The sequence below is a fragment of the Giraffa tippelskirchi genome, chromosome 11 (genome assembly GCF_054371585.1).
Source record: "Giraffa tippelskirchi isolate mGirTip1 chromosome 11, T2T-mGirTip1v1.2.pri, whole genome shotgun sequence".
Taxonomy (NCBI): Eukaryota; Metazoa; Chordata; class Mammalia; order Artiodactyla; family Giraffidae; genus Giraffa; species Giraffa tippelskirchi.
The window spans coordinates 146,911,055-146,929,867 of record NC_137285.1 but is presented as its reverse complement, the minus strand read 5'-3'; positions in this window follow the sequence as shown (position 1 = coordinate 146,929,867).

Below are 18,813 nucleotides of genomic sequence, written 5' to 3'. Positions count from 1 at the left end.
TTTGGAGGCTTCAGGGACTTCCTGGGTCACGGCACTGGGCCGACACACTCCAGCAGGGCAAGGTGAGCCTGGGCACTGCTTTCTTTATGGTTGCGAGGCATCTGGCACCCCGGGGCGGGGGGTGGCGCAGACCAGTTTCTCTGATTTCACTGAGTTGCCCAGGGTCTGACTATAACACGTTGTTCCTGGCTCTGGTACCTTTACTGGGGGGCCTTTCTCAGCATCCTCAGCCCCCTGCTTCTGGCAGGTGGGGCTGCTCCTGACCGGGCGATGGCTCTGAGGCCAGTGTGGCCGGCACTGCCCAGGCTCTGCCAACCCTCTCCTCCTCCGGCAGTCCAGGCTGGAGGCCCAGGGCTGGGCGCCTTCCTCCTGCTTCCAGAGCGAGGCCTCTGTGAGAAAGCCGGCCTTCTGTGGGCTTTCCGTGGGGGCCTGCAGGGAGGCAGCAGTCGCTTGGAGAAGGGCGTCTGAGGCCCAGGGGGCCTGGGGTGAGGTGAGGCAGAGCCCAGAGCTCACCGGGGCCCCCGCTGCTCTTACCGTGGGCTCGGCTCTGCCTCTCTGCGCTGAACGAGTTCCTTGTGGAACCCGCAACCCTAACTCTGTCTCAACTTGCCCTTCCCAGAGCAGCCTTAGCTCCCTCGTGAGTTCCTGGGGTGCTGTCTCCTCTGAATTTCCAACCCTGGCCTGACAGTGCCCCAGTGACTCCACCCAAGGAGTCACCCTGTCACCATGCTCCCTCCCGCCCCCTCGCTCCTTTCTGTGGGGCCTCTCTGCCTTTACTACCCCCATGTGACTCCCATCCCACCCCGGCAGGCCTGGCCTGTCCTTCCCCTTCCACCGTCTCTGTCGATAGGAATCCAACCTGTTTACAAGGCCGCCTCCTCTCTGAAGCCCTCTGGGTCTGTCCAGGCCCTCAATGTTGTGTCTTTGGAGCCCTGAGACCTGTCCCCTGAATACACGGGACTTCTCCACCCCACCCCCCCTCTCAGCCTCACCCTGCTGTGGGCTTCTGGAAAGAAGGACAAGCTCTTGCCAATAACCCTGAGGAGAAGTCTGTCCAAATCAATTTAATGTCTCCCTTTTCTCTCTCCTGCCTCAGGAGCATAGAATGGGGTAAAATTCCTGTGGGCTACACACTGTATTCTGAGACTTTGCAGGGCTCTCTTTTTATTTATGTATTTTTTAAAATATATATATCTTTATTTATTTGGCTGTGCCAGGTCTTAGTTGCGGCAAGCGGGACCTTAGTTGAGGCATGCAGGACCTTCGTTCCCTGAACAGGGATTGAACCCACAGCCTCTGCATTGGAAGGCGGAGTCTTAACTCCTGAATCACCCCATTTAATTCATGTTTATTCATAGATTTCCTTACGTGTTACCCCGTTCAAATCCCATATCTCTGCTTCCTTCTTGGGGGAACCTGAATTTTAACAATTCTTTTTTTATTTTTAATAAACATGACAGGCAATATTCTGTCCAATGTGGCTTTTTTTTTTTTTTAATAAGGAAAAGAGCTGTTTTCTTTTACATTATTCAGAATTTTATTTACTTTTTAACAATTGTTCTCATATAGGTCCTGCCTAACTCTTAATAAACTTCAGTTCAGTCACTCAGTCGTGTCCAACTCTTTGCAACCCCATGGACTGCAGCACACCAGGCTTCCCTGTCCATCACCATCTCCCGGAGCTTGCTCAAACTCATGTCCATCAAGTTGGTGATGCCATCCAACCGTCTCATCCAGTGTCGTCCCCTTCTTCTCCTGCCTTAATAAGCTTACTTTTAAATATTTTACATTTTGCGGATGGTTAAAAGAATGTATTTCATGTTACATTTTAAATGTAGTGCACAGGAAGGCAAATGATTTTTATGCACTCCTTTGCTACCTTGTAAGCCAACTACATTTTCTTACTAGTTCTGGTCAATTCTCAGTATTACTCGAGTCTCTTGGGTGGGTAATCACGTCATCTCCTAATAACAAAAGTAGCAGAAGGAAGGGACCCACATCATCTGTTGTAGAGATACAGTTTGGCTTGGTTTTGAACTTCATAGGAAGTATTTGGGGACTGACTTTTTCCCTCAACAATATGGGTACTAAGGGCTTTCCTGGTGGCTCAGACAGTAAAGAATCTGCCTGCAGTGCAGGAGACCCGGCTTCAATCCCTGGGTCGGGAAGATCCCCTGGAGAAGGGAATGGCTACCTACTCTAGTATTCTTGCCTGGACAATTCCATGGATAGAGGAGCCTGGCGGCTACAGTCCATGGGGTCACAAAGAGTCGGAAACGACTGAGCGACTACCACTTTCATGGGTACTAAGATTCATTCACAATATTGGGAGAAGCTTGTTTCCTTGCACTGCTGAGCAATGTGCCACTGTGTGAATGAGTCCTCTGTAACGAACCCATTCTGTCAATGGGCATTTGGGATATTTCCTAGATTTTTGCTATTCAGGACAGTGCAGCTTTGAATGTTCCCTGTCTCTTGGAGCACATGCCAAAGTGTCTCTTGATTTTAGCCTGGAGGGGGATCTGCTGGGCTTTATAAGATAAGGCCATGGAGAAGGAAATGGCAACCCACTCCAGTATTCTTGCCTGGAAAAGTCCATGGACAGAGGAGCCTGGTGGGCTGCAGTCCATGGGGTTACATGGCTGAGCACGCGTGCATGAGGGTGGAGGGAGATGGGTTGGTAGCAATAAACTGGTAGAACTAAAAAAAAAAAAAAAAAAAGACAAGGCCAGATTGTTTTCCCTGGAGGTTGTCTGGAGTTGCACTCTGACTAACAATGCACTGGAGATCCCATGGCCCCACCTCTTCTCCAGCGGTTGGTGCTGTCATTTTTGCCCTTCACGTGGTGTAAAATAGCATCCTATTGTGGTCTTCATTTGCATTTCTCTCATTGCTATTGAGCTTGAGCATCCCTTAGGTGTTGACTGGACAAACGTGTTTCTTCTTCTGTAAAAAGGCCTGTTCATGTCTTATATCTGTTCTTCTGTTGCATGACTAGGGTTGTTTTTTTTGTTGTTTTTATTTTTTCCCCTATGGATTTGCAAGAGTCCTTTATGTATTTTTGATGTTTATCCTTCACGGTTGGACCTGGCAGACAGGCAGACGTCTCCTCCAGTTTGTGGCTTGCATTTCACTTTCTCTAAGGTGTCTCCACGTCTCTCTTCCCTCCCACACCTGTGTCAGGGATGCGAGTGTGCGTGCGTGCGTGTGTGCACGCGGGCGCATGTGTGGTGTGTGTGTGGCGGGCTCCTGTCCGTCAGAACACCTTGCAGACCAATGCCACTGCCTCTCCTGCTCCCTGGGGCGTTGAGGGACCCCGGTCGCCCTCCCGTATTTGGTCTAGGGGGCCTGGATGGGGAGCCCCCGTCGGGGTGGGGGTGGACGTGCTGCCGCAAGGAGGGCCTCCTCGCGATGGTGCCCCCTCCCAGGAGTTATTTATCACTTCCGGCTGCTCACCTGGGGGCCGGGCCCCTCTCTGCTCCGCTGGGCAGCAGCCCTGGCGCTCCCTGGGGGCGGGCGGCCGCGGGGGAGGGGCGCCCCGGGCCGGGCCCTCAGGAGGCGGAGGCGCGGGCCAGGCCTGCGGCGGGGGCTGAGCGGGGGGCGGAAGCTGCCCGAGCAGATAAGGGCCGAGGTCGGTCCTGCGGTGAGACAGTGCGGGACGCCGCCTCCTCCCCCAGCCTCCGCCCAGCCCGCCCCCGCACCCTCCGGGCCCAACTCCCCGGAGCCACGGTCAGCCCCGGGGCGGCCCCCTCCTTCCAACCCCGGGGGCTGATCCCCGGGAGCCGTGGGGGATGGTGCTCCAGCCTACACGTTCCGTTCCAAACCTCAATCATCTCCGCTGGAAAATGGGGGTAGGCTCTCCAGTTACCCTCCTCCCCCCGACCAGGGCCGCTGGGGATGGAACAGGCGCAGGCTGGTGAAATCCCATTGTAGATCTGGACCTTTTGTAAAGAAGGGGTACCCTGAGTTCCTCGCATGGCCTCTGCCCGTACTTGCTGACTCTCCAGGCTTGATCCCCACTGTGTAGATGAGGATTTGGGGGGGCCTGCCTTAAGTCACAGAGCCACCAGCAGGAAGCACGTGGGGAGCGGAATGGAACTCTTTCTGTTGCCCCCAACCCGGGGAACAGAGCTAGGTTTGGGGATGCTTGTACACTCTGGGGACCCTCTTTAAGAAAAAGATTACAAAATCACAAATACAAATTTGCTGAGGCCTCTCCCAGGGACTTGAAAGGGGTGCAAGCAAGTGAGAAGCACAAATCCAGCTTCTTGGTTTCCTGGCCCCACCCTGCAGGCCCCCGGGAAGGGCTTACACCTCTCCTATAGGAGCGGGTCGGACACCAATAGAGTTGCAGGGTTGGCCCAAGGCAGGACAGCTGGGGCCTAGAGGAGTCCCCGCTGCAGCTGGGCACACCCCCTTACATGCCTAGGCAGCCCTCTGCCAGCCCAACCCAGCCCAAGAGCGAGAGCAGTCAGGCATTTGGGGACTGCACCACAGCTGGGCAGGCTTCAGTTCCAGCCAGTCAAGGTTTACTTGCCACTCAGGGCCTGTGACTTGCGGGCTGGCAGTGGGAGGGAAAATTCCTAGGAAAAAAGGAAGGGGGACCTGTCTGGGGCGGGGTAAGTGCATCTGACTTGGAGTCACATGGGACTGAGGTTCAAGTCCCTACAAGACCATGTGACCTTGGGAAGACTCCTTCGCCTTGGTTTCTTCATCTTCAAAATGGGAGTAATAATAGTACCTACTCGTCAGAGCTGTAATGAGGCTTAAATGAGGCCATGCATGAAGAAGGGCTGAGCGCTTGGCTTTTAGAAGCAAATTTCCCTTCTGTGAAATCTCCAGGTCAGGAGAGGCATCTTTCTCTCCATATTAGGGTTGTCACTTATGCAGTGGGGGGTGGAGTGGTGTGTCTCTGGTTGCAAAATTGAGATTTAGACCCCATGAATGTCTGGCAGCAAGGCCCTGGTTCTAACCACTAGGGAACGCTGCCCCCTTGGGCCGGTCTCCATCCACTACTAGGTGTGCATGCGCAGGGCAGGGAGCCAGGGGGAGCATTTGATTCAGGAGGCTGCTCACCTTTCTGGATTTTATCATCTCTGATCTTATGGTCACCTGAGGCTGGAATTTTTCTAACTCGGGCATAGTGCAGCCTGAACCAGGAGAAGCAGAAGACTGGGGATGGAGACAGAGCCAGGGAACCGGGAATAGGCCATGGCTGTGGGCCGAGAACCTGCCTGCCAGTGCGGGAGATGGAAGAGACACGGGTTCTTTCCTGGGGTCTGGAAGATCTCCTGGAGGAGGGCATGGCAACCCACTCCAGCACTCTTGCATGGAGAGTCCCATGGACAGAGGAGCCTGGTGGGCTATACAGTCCATGGGGTTGCAAAGAGTTGGACACAACTGAAGCTACTGGACAAGGAAGCCTGGCGTGCTGCAGTTCGTGGGGTGGCAAAGAGTCGGACACGATTGAACAACTGAACTGAACTGAACTGAAGCTACTTCGCATGCATGCACACAGGAGCCTGGGCAACAGTGACATCCCAAAGGACTCAAAGTCTTCCAAACAAAGAAGTGCTGCTTCGCCTCAGGGTTTGCCTAGGATTTCTCCTGGGTTAATGGACCAGAGAACTGAGTTCTCAGCTCAGAGCTGCCCTTCTCTAGCCAGCTGACCTCACATCAGTCCCTCTTCCCCTCTGAGCCTCAGTTTCCTCATCTGTGAAATGGGAATAAGAATACTTCCAGCTGCAAGGATTACAAGATGTGGTGTGCATAGAGTGCCTGGTGAACACTACCCGTTGTTCAAACCGTGTGGCTGTCTGGGGATGAAAGGGGGTGTCTTGGGAGGGCAGGAAGTGTGCAAGTAGAAGTGGGGAGTCCTGCCAGGGCAAGAGTTGAGCCTCCAAGGACCCCGTCTCACAGATGGAGTGCCTTGGGGTAGGGCTGGGAACCCCAGCTCTGGTACTCTCCCAGATCAGGACAGGTCAGAGGGAGGTCAGGGGCCCTGGGCGTGCAGAGAAGAGCAGGGAGCAGAGGTTCTCAGGCAGGTGAAAGGGAAAGGAGGGAGGAAGTGGGGGCTTCTGGGAGGAGACGGGAGTGGCGGTCGCTGTGCGTTGCTGACCACACGGTCACTGTGAGGCCCCAGACCATGACCTCCTTTGTCCTACATTACTGGCTTTCAAGTTAGGCCTTTCCCCAGTGGGGAAACCGAGGCTCCAAGAGGCGAGATCACTTGCCCAGGGTCACACACTGCAGGCTCCCCAATCTGTCTGGCTCTGCAGCCCGAACTCTCCAACAGTCACAGCCACTTTCTTATCTTATCTGCCTGACGAGGTTGTGAGTGAAGCAGCGTGATCTCAGAGGTGCAGAGGGATCCTGGGCCCTGCTGCTGTCTCCCAGGACCCCGAGCTCTAGGCTGCCCAGCTGTTCAGGAGACATTGCCAGGAGACCCTGGGGGCTGGGGGCCCGGGCGGGGCCCAAAGCATTTGCTCTGAGTGATAGCTGAGACCCCTGGAGAAAAGGGGAGTGAGCCTGCCGTCTCAGGAGGGTTCCAGTAGAGACACCCCAACAGCGGGGGAAACTGGAGGTGTGGCTCACAACAGGGCCAAAACTAGCCAACCTATTTCTGAAATTCCTTCTTTTTGTCTTAAAAACTCATACAGATTTGTATCCTGTTAAATAGGTGGGCTCCCCCAAACACACACACTTTAAAAAAAAATCAGTTTCTAGTCTCAGTTTCTGCCTGCGTGGACACTCCAGGAAGATGTGATGTCTTCAGTGACTGCGTGTATCTGGTGCCTGCCCTGCGGACCCCAGGCCCTGGGCCCCTGGTCTGGTTTCAGAAAGTGCAGGGACAGAGCTGAGGTCATGGTCCTGCAGGTTCTCACAGTCTAGGGCTCTCCTCACCACCGCCCCGTGCTCCTGCCTCTTGCTTTGGCCCTCCGGTCTCCTTTCACAGACCTTTGTCCAGCCCAGCCCAGCCGTCCCACTGGGGCTTCTCAGATGTTTCACCGCACCCCCCTTCATGCCCTGACGGTCCTTGTCCGGAGGGGCCCTACCCATCTTCAGCTGTCTATGCTGGGCAGTCTAAGCCTTTGCCTCCCCAGACAAACAAAACAGCCTTGTTGAATTTCCCCATGCCCATGTGGAGGAAACTGAGGCCGAGCGCTGAGAGAGGCTGGGCCTCCAGGGTTCCAGGGCACCTCCGGTCAGGTGGGCTACCTTGGCCTAGGGGAGAAGGCACCGGATCTGGGCCCCCCGCCAGGGATGCAGGAGGGAGGAGGGAAAGCAGCGGGGTGCCGGGGGCCACTGCCTGGCAGGTCCCTGTGCCCAGGGTAGGGAAGTTTCTTATTTCTCCCGCTCCGACTTCCCCCTTTGATTTATTATAGCCATGAAATGCTCTGCTCTCTTCTCTTTTCCTTGCTGTCCGCGGGGCTGGAGCAGTGCAGGCCCTGTGGGACTCGCGTCTCCTTCCAGAGGGTGAGCCCTGGGCGGGGGCCGTAAAGGAGAGGTGAGTCTGGGCAGGTAGGGCGGGACGAGGAGGGGCCCCGACTCCCACCCACCTTCCCCGCCCCCCAAGGCTAGCCCGGCAGGACCCCAGGGGCCTGCCCAGTCTCGGTCGGGAAGGGCTGGGGCCCGGCCGACAGGGTGTGGCAGGTGCGGACTTGACGGCAGACAGCTCCCAGGGGCTGTGGGGGTGGCGGGCTCTGGGGTGGCAGGCTCTGAGGCTGGCGGATGGAGCCCTGTCAGGTCGAAGGCCGTCAAATAGTCCTCCCAGGCTAACCCTTAGGCCGGAGAGGCGGCTTCTCCGTGACCCCTAACCCCCTATTCTGATTTCACGATGGCCAGAAGGGGCCTGGTTCAGACGCATCTGGGGGATGGGGCTGAGCACCCAGAGGAAGGCATGAGGCCCGAAGCCCGGGCCTCGGGCTCCTCGAGGCCGCCTCCGCCCCGTTGGACAGCAGCCCGTGGCCTGGGCCAGGCAGGTGAGGGCTGAAGTCCGATGGCCTGGCCCCGTGGCGGACCCCGGCGGCCAGAGCGCTCCCCGCCGCCGCTGTGTGGTGCCTGTGGTAACGGGGCTGTTGGCGTTTTGCAATGGGCCGGGGGCGGGGAGGCTGCGCACACATGCTTCCTGTGGTGACTGGGCGCTTCCTGTTTTCTCAGGCGCCGGACTTGCTACTGCCGATGTGGAAACAGGGGCAGCTGCAGCCCGGGTGGCTCCAGGCAGGGCTCCCCGCCGACCCTGCCCAGAGGGGCCTGAGTGGGCCCGCACCCCAGGCCCCGACCGGCACAGTAGAGGGCCCGAGTCACCCCGCCAACCCCTGGGCCCCCACCCCTCCCCTCCCCAGCAGCTCCCGCCAAAAGGAAGGGGCCAGGCGGGGCTGCCTCTCAAGGCGAGCAGGTGGTCCAGAGGGTCCGAGGTCCAGGGACCACGGGAGCTCTGGTCTCAGCTCTGCCCTTTGTTGGCCTCTGGCCGTCCCTGACCCACCCCAGGGCTTGGGTTTCCTCTTTCCCCTGAGGTGATCACAGTACTCACAGTCTAAAATCCGTCGCCCATTTCGGCCCCAGTTCTGACATTCCTTGATTTTTTCCACCTCAAGAGCCTCAGCTTTGAGGAGGAGATGGGCACTGAGATTGGGACCCTCCGAGGGGGAGCTTGGCATTGGCCTCGACAGAGAGGGGTTTGGAGAGACTAGGGGCAGGGGGAACCAGACTCAGAATTGAGGTGTGGAGGCCGGGAAGGCCAGAACCAGGTTAGGGAGACAAGGCTGACTCAGAAGGATTCAGAGCGGGAGACAGATTTCTGGATCCTCTTTATTCCTACAAACGTTAGGAAAGTGTCTGGTACGCCCTCACATTCTTTCTCAGGAGAAAGACGAGTAGGGCTAGGGGCAGGGCCAGCCCTTCCCGTCTGTCTGGCAAGGAGGTGGGTGCCCGTGTGGTATGACACTCAGGCCTTGGGAGGGCCCGGCGCCTTCTCCAGGCGTCAAGTGCCTGGAGGTTCCACCACCAGGGCCAGGCCTCGGGAACTTGGCATTGCCTTTTTTCCGAATGTGTTTTGTTTTGTTTTCAAGCTGCTCTTGCAAGAAGGGGAGGGCAGATGACTTGGCTGCTTGTGGAGATTGCTGACAGCATCTGACGTCTGGAGGAAGAATTTCTTTGCAGGAAGGCCGAGGCCTGGGTGCCCCTGGGGGAACTGACCGGTCCACTGACTGAGTTCAGCCACCCCACTTGGCCCAGGAGGTTCTGAGGGGCCCACTTCCTAAGTAGCTTCTCCTCAGTCTCAAGGCCTGTCCATCGCGGACGGCCAAGGACTGGTTCCAGCCAGAGAGGCCTCGAGGATCCCAAGACCCTGGTGCTCAGCCTGAGGGTCCGGGAGGCCGGCCTGGCCCCCGCCATCGCGTCCCCTGCCTTGGTGCCTGGGGTCAGCCCAAGTGCTGAGTTGGCGGCTCTGCAGCTGCTCTTCTGCCCACGGAGGCCCAGTTATAAATAAGCCCAGTGTGGCCAAGTCATCAAGTTCTATAGCAGCTGTATTACCTCAGTGACCACAGGTTGGGGCTGCCCAGAACCGGGCCTGCCAGAACTGCCCACCAACGCCAAAGGCTGGGCCAGCCCCGATGCCCACGGGGGTCCTCAAACCCAGGGTTGGAGCCCGTGCAGCTAGCTCCTCAGACCTGGACCTCCCTGGACACAGGCCACAGAAGGGGCAGGGCCCATCCCGCCCGCACGGAGCTAGCAGCTATTTACAAACCGAAACCGGGAGAAGCGAAGTGGCTGCGGCCAGAGTGGCTCCAGGCCCCCCGGCCCCCACTCCATCCCCCGCGGCCCCCTCCCCCGCTCCACACGGGTTCCTCTTTCCTTCCCCACACAGCTCCCCAACCTCCCACTGCCCCTTCCAGCTCTCTCTGGACAACCTGCGAGGATCTCGCAGTGACCACCCCCTGCCCCGGCCCCAGCCCCTCAGCCACTTGGCTTGGAGGTTGGGGAGGTCCCCTTCAACTCCTCACCCCCTCAGGACCCCATAAGCCTGGGCTCCTTGGAGCAGCCCCCTCCCACCGGGGCCCGGCCCACTCTGGCCTGCCCAAAGCACATTCCCACAGTTCTCAGTTCCCCTTCGTGACTGGAAAAGCTCCAGCCCTGATGGCCGCCATGACGCTGCTCGGCCCTGCCCGAGGGTAGCCGCTCCAGGGGCCCCTTGACCTTTCCCAGGGGGTGGGGGCAAGGAATCTGGGGTACTGCGGTGGGCCTGGGGGCACCCAGGGCCTTCCAGGGGGCTTGTTTCTGGGTGGGAGGCCCCAGCCTTCTACTGTCTTTGAGCTGGGTTTCAGCCCATTCATCCGGCCGGTGTGGGTCACAGGCCCTCTTGCGGGGCAGAGTTGAGCTGGGACAGATGGATGCTGGGCCTGAGACCATGGCTCACGCAGCTTAGGAACCGGCAGGCAGGACTGGCACTGTAGCAGGGGATTGTTCTAGGAAGAGACGAAAGACAATACAAGGAACGCTCGTTTCAACCCATGGCCGAGCTCTCTCACGATGGCGCAGAGGGAGTCAGTTCTTACTGTCCCCAGATAGAGCCTGTCCCACCATCTCCATCAGAAATGGACGCTGGGGCTCAGAGGGCGAGGCACGTGTCCCAGGCTACACAGCGGGCGAGTGTCTGGACTGGGAGTCAGTGTTTCCTGACATCCAGTCCCCTCCTCTGTCCGTCTGACTGGCTCTGGCTCCCTCATCCATCCGTCTCCTTCCCGGGGAGGACACAAGTTTCCCAGCCCCGGGGACAAGGCAGGAAGCCGAGCTGTCCCGAAGCTTGAGGGGGACACAGGCCTCGGACCCTGGAGTTGCCAGACAGGTTCGTCAGCGGCCCCAGGGGAAGGCTCTGCCTGCCCCTCTCTGTGCCTCCCGCCAAGTCCCAGCTGAAGCAGAGCCCTGGCTCCCGCCCCCACCTCACCCGCAACCAGCGGGCCGTGTTTCACCCAACCTCTCTGAACCTCAGAATCCTCTTCCGTGGATTGTCAGTCCTCAAACACAGAGCACCCGCTCCATGCCAGCCGCGGCAGGGGCAAGCTGTCTCTGGAGCTAGGACATGGCGCCTGCCCACAGTCCTGTGCGTAAGGCAGATGAGTGACAAGATGCTGAGGACTCTGGGAGGGAGGCTGAGGCTGGGGGACCCCAGGAGAAGGTGACGGGTGCTTCCCGGGGTGAGGAGGGGCCCCTCAGGTGGGATAGGAAAGAGTTCCCCAACAAAAGCCTGGCAGGATGGGCTCTCCATGCAGAGTCCCACCCCTGGGCCTGGGCTCTAGTGGTTCCCACAGTTCAGGTCAAGTGCCCCTTCTTCCTCTGGGCCCGGTGAGCTCCTATTCATCTGTCAGGGCCCATGGACACACCATAGTATAACCAGGCCTGGCCCAGCTTCATGGCTCCTTGCCTCCTCCTTCCCACCCGGAGGCCAGGCCTCCTTGGCCACGACGCCCTCGCCAGCCCCACCCAGGCAGGCATCTGCTCCCGGGCTCGAGCCCCCGCCATCCTGTGCTCCGAAAAGCACCGTTTCCCTTTTCTGGGTGACCACACGCCATGTACAGGGAATTTCCATCTCAGCCTGCGGAGCCTCTGATTCACCCAGGCCCCTTATGCATTTAACTCCTTCCGGGTCCGGGCCTTTCTACTCCTTGCCCCTCGCGCTTGCCTGAGACCCCTAGTCTGCTTCAAACTAGCCTGGGATCCCACAGCCTGGAAATCAAGTCAGCGCCTCACTCACTGGCCCCCTCAGCACCCTCCCACTCACGTACCGGGCACAGAGACTCCTGTCCTGCTGGCTCCCGGCACGCATGCTGGGGCAGCTTTGGGCTGAGAGCACAGACTTTGGAGTAAGATAAGCCTGGTCTGACCCTGATTCTGGCTCTTTCTGCTTTCTGGCCTGCAGCGGTATAAGGGTCGGCCCTGAGGCCCGTTTCTCATCTATTAAAATCGATCCCTGTGCCGTCACTTTGTTGTAAACGTCTAGTATGCTGGCCCACGACGGGAGCTCGATATTGGTTACCCTCTTCCTACCACAGCATCCTTACTCCAGACCTGGGGCCCCTAGCTGTCTTCTCCGGAGAGCTGGTGCTCAGGCAGGGAGGAGGGGAGAGGGACAGGCAGGGCAAAGGAGGGCGAGAGGCTGCTCTCTGAAGGCTATCCTCCGCCAGCTTCTCGGCTCCTCACGTTGCTCAGCTTTTCCAAGGAGGCTTTGGGAAGGCCAGGGGGTGGGAGCTTCCAAGGAACCGAGGACCACAGAGATCCTGAGCCCTTGGAGACAGAGCCGAGCCTTCCTCCTCCAGAGGGATGCCGGGTGTGCTCATCACATAGGAACATCTATGTGGTCTCTGATTCTCACAGTCCCCTGGGGTGTATCCTGCTGTTGCCCCTGTTCTACAGATGACGACACTAAGGCTCTGAGAAGTGACTTGCCCTCAGCCACTCGGCGAACACAGGGCAGGGATAGGATTCGAAATCAAGGCTCTAGAGCCATACTCCTAACCTCCACGAGGGTCAGTCAGCATTTGTGGAGGCCAGTGAGGGAAACACACACTAATTGAAGCCTACTGTATACAGGGAAAGGCTCACACAGATTGTCTCTTTCTGCCCTCTGGACCATGCTGCAGCTGGGTCTTGGCGCCTCTACAGAATCGAGGCCTCTGAGCTCCAGGGAGGGGAAGGGGCTCGCTCAGAGGCTCCACAGCCAGTGGTAGGGAAGGATCCAGGGGTACCTAGATAGGAGAGGATGGTGTTGGGGGGCCCCACAGAAGAGGGGGGGCCTTGTGGGGGGGGGGAAGTGGCTCCTGTCCTCAGTGAGCAAGCAGGGCGGGTGCTGCCCGCGGTGAGCAGGAGGAAGTCGCTGTGGGTGGCGGTGGGTTTGAGGTGCCGGAGGCTGAGTGATGTGGCCAGGAGGTGAGCTCCCCATCTGAAAGGCCTGGTCAACAGGAGACAAGGGTGTGGAGGGGGGTCAGGGGGAGAGCTGAGATTCAGGGCATGGCGGAGATTGGGCCACTCTGGAGATCTCTGCTGCTTGGCCCCTGGGAGCCGGTGGGAGTGTGGGGGGAGTGGGGAGGTGGGCAGGAGCTGGGGCAGAGTGCCAGGAGGGACTCAGCAGGGCGGGGGAAAGACGGAGGTGACCAGGAGCATCTGGGGGGACAGCCTGGAGGAGGTGAGCCCTCAAAAGATGGGGGAGGCCTTCGAGTGTGAAAGGGGGTGGGACTGTGAGCAAAGGTCGTGGGAGATTGAGAAAGAGGTTCTGGGAATGTTGAGTAGCGGCTTTGGGCTGGAGGTGGGGGCAGGGCTGGTCCACTTGGGGTGGGGGAGGGTGGGAAAGGCTGGCCGGGGTGGGACTGCAGCACAGGACTCAGAGCTTTGGACTTCAGCCTGTGAACAAGCCTGAGCTAAGGAGCACTTTTAGGTAGGAAAGCACCCACGGGAGAAACTCGAGATGGAGGCAGCCCCGGAAGCACACGCCCCAGGGCCAACACCCCCACCCCCGGGCCAGCTGTGTGTCCTTGGGCAGCCCCCTCGCCAGCTGAACCCCGTGACCCTTGTCTGTAAAACGGTACTGGTAGTAAATTCACAGGGTCATGGGAGGTGGGGCAAGTCAATGCCGGGCAACGAGGGCCTCAGCCGGTGGTGCTGGTCTCCTTGGTCCCGGCCCCTGGCACTTTATGGGCGCCTGCCCTGGGTACCACCCGGGTCTCCAGCAGACCTGGTTTAAGCCTCGCCTGTCTCTTGATTGACTGAGTCATGGACTCTCTTCTGAGCCTCGGTTTCCTCGACTGTCCCAGGGAGATGATAAGAGCCCAAACTTCAGATCTGAATGAGAAAATGAACTTTGCAGCGGTGCTCCCGTTCTCCCACACGATGCGTAACGTCCCTCAGCATCCTCCCCCCAGGCCTCTCACCTCCTCCCGTCCCACCTCGGCTCTGCTCACGCTGGCCCCTTGCTGGTCCCCCCGCCTGGAGCTCTTCTCTCAGCTATCTGCTTGGCTTGGCTCTTCCACGTGTTCCCAGGGCTGGTTCCGTGACCCCATTCTCCATGTCTCCACGAGGCCTGCCCTGCTCCCCTTCACTCTGCAAATGCGCCCCCCCCACCGCCACAGCCCCAAGCTGGACAATCCCCCTTCCTATAGTGCTGGCCTCCTTCTCACCTACTGCATTTGTCCCCTGCCCACCCCCCGCTCCAGAATCAGTCCCCGGAGGACAGCGACTTTGCCTGTTTGGTCGCCTGACCCCTGGAGGCCCTGAGCAAATATTTGTCAGATGTCCTAACACGCTCCAGAGCCAGCCCGGCACTTGGACTGGAGCTCAGAGCTTGGAGGGGCCCAAGGAGCCCCTCCCAGTGTCTCAACCGTGAGAGGAAGTTGCAAGACGGCCATTTCTGTGCACGGGCTCAGCTCTTTCTGGTCACCTTTTCCAGCTCGCTCTCTGAGGCCTGAGTTCTCCCACGTGCCCCGTCGCGTCCTGTCGGGACCAGTTGCTTGAAAGAGTGGAGGGTGTCTAGAGCTCTTTGGGGCTGAGGTTGAAGCGTCGGTGAGAGAAGGGGTCGCGTCCCCCACGCACACTCAGCTTCGAGGACGTGGGCCCCATGTTTCCTGTTGCCTGCCTGCCTTGTGATTGCAATAGCACCCAGCCTACCCCAGCAGTCGCCCAGCCCAGTGCAGGCAAAGGCCACCCAGCGCTCCACCACCCAGGCCTGCCCGACCGCCTGTCCCTCTCTGCAGGGCCTAGCCCTGCGAGGCCACCCACTTGTCCAGTGGGGGTGGGAACAGTACTGTCACGGGCTGCTGGTAGGAGGATAAGTGGGGAAAACCTTTACTCAGGACAATGCGACAGTATCTCTACGTGTGTCTTGTTTAATCACTCAGTCATGTCCGATTCTTTTGAGAACCCCATGGACTGTAGCCCACCAGGCTCCCCTGTCCATGGGATTTCCCAGGCAAGAATACTGGAGTGGGTTGCCATGACCTCTTCCAGGGGATCTTCCCAACTCAGGGATCGAACCTGTGTCTCCTGCATTGGCAGGCAGATTCTTTACCTTATCTACCTATTTACTTAAGAGTTAAAAATGCATGCAGTATACTTAAAACTAATACAGTGTTATATATATATCACTTATATTTCAACTGAAAAAAATGTCTCCTTTGACTTCAAAAGAGGTAAGTCAAAAATTTCTGTGTGTACTTCAATAAAAAAAATAAAAATAGAAATTTTAAAATTAAAGAACTATCTGGGCACCTGCATTGATAGTATATAAATAATTATCTGGTCTCTTTTCCAATGAGTTAAGATAGAAAGCTGTGCCATTTTCAATATTAGTTATAATTGAAGGAATTTTTGTTTCTATTTTAGGTAATTCCTGATACTATTTATTAGTGTCTGCAGGGAGGTGCACAAAGATTTTTGACTCAACCTGTATTTGGTTGTGGTGATTTTGTTTTCACTGTCAAATCTCTTAACTGTCAAGATTAGACTTGGGAAATTAAATATAGAGAAAGAATTTATAACATTTTAGTGTCTCTCCCTTTGAACATTTACTTCTGCAGAAGTAGGCCTTTCTCCTACATAGTTTTCATGTAAGGCAGGAAAATATGTTTTGTTCTTTACAGTTGAAGGATGTTTTTTAGAAACAGGTAGACGTGAGGCATGAGGCCTGCCACCTGGAGCCAGGACTGCAATCCCTCTGGTCCTGGAAATGAGCTTTCACTCACATTGTCCCCCAGCTATTCCAGCAGACACTCCCCTCTAGCTTTCCTGCAAAAAAAGGAAAAAAAATGCACTACTCTTTGACCCAGTATTTCAACTTTGGGGCATTTATCCTAGACGTACACTTGCTTGTGTGTAAATTAGCAAATTTTGCCTATTGCAGTATTATTTGTAATAGCAGAAGACTGGAAACAACCTGAATATCCATCAGTAAGAGACTGGTTAAATAACTTTTTTCAACAATGGAATGCTATACAGCAATGAAAATGGATCACAGCTACATGCAACAAGAATATTTACACTATGATTCTCTTTATATAAAGATTAAAATCTGTTAAGGTAGAAACTAAACTATATTGTTAGAGATGTTTACTTAAGTGGGAAAGCTGTAAAGAAAACAGGGAAATAATTACTGGAAAAGTTAGGATAGTCTTCCTTCTAGAGAGAGGCAGGACATTTGAGGGATGCTTCTGGAGTGCTGACAGTGTTTTATTTCTTGACCTGGATGGTGGTTATGTAAGTGTATGCTTTATAATTATCTTTTAAATTGTACATAAATGTTACCTGCAGTTTTTTGAATGAATGAGGTCTCTCATGATGTGAAACTACCACAGTTTACCCAAATAGTAAAATACTGCTACTGCTAAGTCTCTTCAGTCGTGTGCAACTCTGTGCGACCCCATAGACTGCAGCCCACCAGGCTCCCCCGTCCCTGGAATTCTCCAGGCAAGAACACTGGAGTGGGTTGCCACATAGTCATTAAAAAGAACAAGACGGCTCTATATGCATGGGCATGGGATGGATTTAGTGGGGAAAAAACAACCAAAGTGAAGTACGATGTGTCCAGTGTGCTACTTGCTGTGTGAAATTTAAAAAAGAATATATCTGCCTCTGTGCTTCTGTCTGCTAGACTTCCTCCAGAAAAAAATATCCAAGAATCAGGTAACAGGGAACAGGACAGTGTCCCTTTTTCTTACTTTTTGAATTTCATACCATGTGTATCTATTACCTATTCAAAAATTAACGTAACTTAAAAAACTGTTTCAGGGGTTTCCCTGGTGGTCCAGTGGTTGAGAATCTACCTTCCAACGCAGGGGTCACAAGTTCGATCCCCGGTTGGGGAGCTAAGATCCTGCATGATGCCGTGGGGCAGCTAAGCCCACACAGCACAACCAGGGAGTCCACATGTCTCAACAAAGACCCAGCACGGCCAGAAATAAATAATCAATAAAAAGAAAAATAAAAAACAGTTTTGCCTCTCATTCCCTGGAGCACCTAAGTGTTTTTTTTTTTTAATCTCAAACCAATTTCTTGCCCACAAAAACTCAAGCCATGGGGTCAACAAGACGCTCCTGGTGACTTCCAGCAAACCGCGGACCCTCCCTGGTCCCGTTTCCTCTGCTGCAGAAGACGGAGGCGGGCCTGGGCTCCCCAAGGCCTGCAGCCTCCCAGAACCCACGCTTCTGTCTCCTCTCAGCCTCCTGTGTGCTCCCCTCCCACCGCCCCACCTGGCCCTTTCTCGCCTCACTTCTCTCTACTCCCTTCTTTGACTCTTTCTCCTGTTTTCTTGCCTTTCTCTTCCTCCCCAGTCCTGACCGCCTTGGCCCCTCTGTGTCCCCCCGGCCCCCCGTCTGCTCCACACTTGATTCCTCTTCCTTCTGCCTCTTTCCCCTGCCCTGGGATCTGGCCCTTCTGAGAGCCCCAGAAAGCAGGTCCAGGCCCCAGCTCCCCACTCACAAGCTGTGTGACCCTGCGCGAGGCATCAACCTCTTGGGCCTCAGGGTAACCGATGATCATCCCAGTTCCATGAGATCACAAGGGTGGAGGCACTCAGCCCAGTGCTGGACACTCAGAAAACTACCCCCCCTCACCCCTCTGAAGGAGTTGCTAGCTCCTGGGGTTGTGGATGATCAGCCCGTCCCTGCTCTGCTTGGAATTGCTTAGAATCTGGGTTCTGCTATTCCTAAGGCTTAGGACCTCAGCAGGTCCCTTGGAATCCGAGTCTTGGGAAGAGGTTTCTGGTACAGTTAGGGAGGATGGGCAGTGGGAGGAAGGATGGGGAGGACTTGCTGGTGTGGGAATGGATACAGGATGCTCGAGCTGCACAGAAAGCAGGAGTCAGTTCTGCCTGTTTCCCAAGATTTGGGACCCTGGGGTTTTTCTTACCCTGGGGTTGGCCAGACTTGGGAGCATAGAGTCTCTTACTTCTCTTGTGGCCCCTTGAGACTTAGGGCTCAGGAGCACAGAGCTGACCTGGTCTGCTGCCTGCACTCACGGAGGAGAGCAACACACTCCTTCCTCGTGTGTGTGTGTGTGTGTGTGCTCAGTCGTGTCTGATCCTTTGTGACCCCATGACCCCTATAGCCCGCCAGTCTCCTCTCTCCATGGGATTTCCCAGGCAAGAATACTGGAGCGGGTTGCTGTTTCCTCCTCCAGGGGATCCTCCAGACCCAGGGACTAAAACTGCCGATCGCCCGTGTTGGCAGGTGGATTTGTTACCACTGCACCAACTGGGAAGCCCACAGGCCCTGCTTGAGACCAGCAGAGGCCCCGCAGCAGCTCCTGGAGGCAGCCCAGGCTCTTTGCCGCCCGGTCTGATCTTGCTCCCAGCTGATTCCCTTGTTCTCTCCCGCCTCCTGGCTTTGCTCTGGCCCCTGCGTGCTTCCCTACCGTGGCCCTGACCTGACCGACTCTGCGCCAGTGCATCTGGCACCTCTTGGGCCCCTGCCTCCCCAAAGAAGCGTGGGTCTGCTCACGTGCCTGTTCTCTCTGAGAGCCTGTGAGCTCTTGGAGGCCCAGGGCGTGCCTCCTTCACGTTCATGTCCCCTTGCCTGGCCCAGCACATGGGAGACCTTCAGTAAAGCATTAGCGATTAAATGAATGAAAGAGGAGATAAATAAGCATATAAACGAAACAAGCAAAGAATGAATGAATGAGCACATCAAGCAGGACCTGGCTCTCGTACAGTAGAGCCCACCCTCACGGCTCACGGTACAGTAGAGCCCACCCTCACGGCTCTCGTACAGTAGAGCCCACCCTCACGGCTCACGGTACAGTAGAGCCCACTCTCACGGCTCTCGTACAGTAGAG